At 39.2% G+C, this 3,921-nt stretch overlaps 1 pseudogene; it reads right to left on the minus strand.

Annotated features, from left to right (window-relative positions):
* Window positions 1–3,921, minus strand: part of LOC111956380 (BMP/retinoic acid-inducible neural-specific protein 3-like) — a 97,159-nt pseudogene that overhangs the window by 9,226 nt on the left and 84,012 nt on the right.

Below are 3,921 nucleotides of genomic sequence, written 5' to 3' on the forward strand. Positions count from 1 at the left end.
CAAATAAAATAACTTTGCTTGGTCAAATTACTTGATATAAAAGAGGACACAAAGTGGTGATAAAATGCCATGAAGTGGTTGTAAGTGGTTCTATGTAATAATTAATGTAATTTAATGTAGGTGTAAGATGTTCAAATGTTCAAATGATGTTCCCATTATCATACCTTTCTCTTGGGAGGCTGATCCTTGGCAGTTTGGGACATCGCTTGCTCAGACTGAATAGTTTCCTCACAATCTTCTGGGCTTTCCCAAGAATCAAATTGGTGCTGCTCTCCAATTGGATGTAGCGCCTCTGGAGAGTTGCATCTGCTGCCCAAAACTTGAATACCAAGGATGTGTTTAAAAAACGGTCTGTTGGTAGTTTTTTCATGAAGGCCTTGAATTCGTCTAAGAAATTGAGAAACAATCACAAGAAAATAAGATTAGTGTTTTATTTAACAGAAAGTCAATCATTTCACATATCCATCAATACACTACATATTTTTTGGTTAAATACCAGGTATTTTAATTATGGATGGTACCTTTTATTGTGCAATTATGGTCCATATCCCTAAATCTACCATGGACAGCTCCTGGTATTTATATTATTGGGATACTGTGCTAATTTAAACTATGCAGAGACTTCCTACTTATGCTCTAGGCAAGTTGTCTACCCATGCAGCTGACATGAGGTATCCTATCAAATCACTGCAATGAAGACACTTTTTTTTACAAAGCCCAACTGGGTGAGACCTGCAATTGTTATGGGGGCTGGAGCTTCTATTATCCCATGTGCTACTTTTGGCATAATGCAAGTGAGTAAATTTGCAGTGCACTGACGGGCTCAGGACATTACAGTGCTCAATGATCCTGAGTGAACTACCTCGGGCTCCCAGAGCCAACACCAAATTAGTTTGATAACATTAGCTTTGGCATTACGGTGTTAGTTTAGCACATTCAACGGCTCAATTGTTTTACACATCAGGCTCACGGTGTCACATCTATTCATACTATCAATTTGAAATGCATGTGATGTAGCAATAGGTATTTGGATTGATGGATCCCTTAGTGTGTTCAGTGTTAAATGCTTTGTTTGTTAATGGTAGTAGTCAATTATTTAATTGCTTTCTATCTCGATAGATATCCTGCATAATTATTTATTGACATGGACATTACGCCAGAGGAACTTCTAGTGAAAAAACCTTACCAGATGACTCTGTTGTCGTCATATGATCACATGCAGTTATGGTGCACTTTGGTGCTCTGACAAACACTACGTCCCTTTTTTTGGAAAACAGAATAAGCAGTGGTCAGTATATAACTGCCTTACTTACATATCAGGTACAAGGCAATCAGAGATGTTATGCCCTTATGGTTACCTACTTTCATCTGACACAAGGAGGCACTGTACTTGCTGATTTCATTTGTGGTTAGACACTACATTATGCCCACATCAAAAAACACATCTTCTTAACATGTACTTACGCATTCTAACCAACCACCGGACAAGCCAAGGCTATCCAGTGGTAATATCATCGAATAAAAACCGCATCTTTCACCTTGCTACCCTATAGCTTGCTGCTTGTCAGGCTCACCCACATACAAAAGTGAAACATTGGATGCATCCCAAATGGCACCCCATTCCCTTTATACAGTAGTGTACCACTTTTTAACAGGGAGCGTGAGGGCGGGAATAGGGTGCCATTTGGGATGCAGCCATTGAGTCTCTGCCTGACCAATAACTGGAGTGATGAATTCCTCTGCTTCCCTCCACATGCACTGTATAACCCAGGCCGTTTGAATGATCATTAGGATTCACAGCACACAAAAGGAATTTGTCAGTCTATTCCACTTTTTCTGGCATTTATGACTTTATGTTCAAATTGATGGACAATATCGGCCTTTCGAAATGTGTCAGATAAAGGGATGAGGTTATTTTCCATAATGGACACAGCCCATTCTCATTCTGTTGGGCGTATTAGTGATTCATATGACCATGAAGAGAACGGACAGGAAACTGATGGCTCCCTCAGCTTGTTCATTTAGCTCAAAAACAAGTATTTTGAATCATGGTTTTGCATGGCAGTGCTGCAACTATCATTTTATATTAGGGAGGGTGAAGCCATTATTTTAAATGAGGACATTACTCTGCCATAAAGCTTGTGTCTTTGAGTTGTATGTTGCAATACATTTCAGAATTACAGAGCAGATGTCGTTTGCCTGGAGTACAGTGAGATATCTTCCCATTTCTCAATGGATTAAGCTTAGTAAATAAAATAAATAATGTTGATACTGAATACTGCACCTGTCAGGATTGAATCTTTAAGGAATCCCCCTTGGATTCCCCACAACTCTTCCATTTCTTTATTTGAAGAAGTTATAAACATATTGCTAAAGAGATCTAAGTTTACCATCCTTCCTTCAAACATATGTCTTCTTTTTTCTTTCCATGTGTATTCTACTCCTACTGGAATACTTCAAGTGGAAAACACAGTGAGACACGGCTGTCAAGCCATCATCGCAAAGACATCAAATGGTTGCTTGTGGCACTTTGACGGCAACTACTATACAGTGCTTCCACCATATTTGACATTATAGTTAGAATGCACTCACTATATGGTACAATGACATAAAGTCGGCACTTGTTACAAGGTAAAACTTGTCGGGAATGGTAAACTATCTGTAGGAACTACTACAATTGATGTTAGCTCTTTATGAACAAGGTTCCAATTCTTCTATGGCATTTTTCAACACTTTATATTCCAGAGACGACTACGAAAAACACTTTCCCTTTCTCTCCGAATCAGGTTCTGAAATATCAGATATTTAGGGGGATCTTGTTGCTCTCAGACTGAGCATGGAAAATGCAATCTGTATTGGATTGGAAAGACATCATCATGTGCAAATAACCTTGTTGATGGATACTTTGATGGCTTTCCAGTTGCATATAATGTGATACGGAACTGGACTAATTAACGTTACGTTAATATCTTAATAGATGCTTTTGTTTAGAGATTACTCTAATCCCTTACGGACTTCTCCAATTTTCTAAACATTAATTAAGAAATCCCTTCAGAATGAGATCGTACCACTTGAGATAAGCTGTAAAATGTGTAAGCTAAGACACTATACTGTCACACACTGATCTGTTTCACCTGTCTTGTGCTTGTCCCCACCCCCCTCCAGGTGTCGCCCAGCTTCCCCCTGTGCATTTATACCTGTGTTCTCTGTTTGTCTGTTGCCATTTCATTGTGTTCGTAAAACCTACAAGTGTTTGTTTCCCTGCTCCTGCCTGTTTCTTGCTCCTGTTTTCTAGTCCTTCCCGTTTTTGACCGTTCTGCCTGCCCTGAACCTGTGACTGCCTGACGTTTTTGTATCTTACCCCACTGTTCTGGATTATTGACCCCTGCCTGCCCTGTTAGTTCAAATATGCATTACTCCCAGGCCACAGCCAAATAATGAGGAGCAGAAGCACTGTGTTTGATTTGACAGTCGGAGAAAGCAACACATACTGTATAATCTTACCCAATGACAGGTTTTGGTTTGCATTGATAGTTGAGCTCTATTGCCTTGTAAATGGCTTATAATTCTCTCTCTGTTGGATAACTCACAATGTAACATAATGCTGTCTGAACAGCCATTCACTTTCTTAATGTGAAACTTGCAGCTTATCCATCAGATAAACAAGTATTTCACCTAGGCTCAAGGAATACTGTGGCTTAACTATATTTTCAAGAGCCTTTCTTCAAGAAATCAATATTTTGCCTTGAATATATATATGAACATTGTTCATATGAGAAATGCACCTCACTTTCTGTCAGTGCTGGTAAAGCCTGAACAATAAATATATTTGGCCTTTGCACACACAGTTGGGAAAGCAATGCTATCAGATTTCTGCTTATTGAACTCTGGTGGGTGATTTTAGTATGGACAAACACCACT

Source organism: Salvelinus sp. IW2-2015, linkage group LG32 (assembly GCF_002910315.2).
Source record: "Salvelinus sp. IW2-2015 linkage group LG32, ASM291031v2, whole genome shotgun sequence".
Lineage (NCBI taxonomy): Eukaryota > Metazoa > Chordata > Actinopteri > Salmoniformes > Salmonidae > Salvelinus > Salvelinus sp. IW2-2015.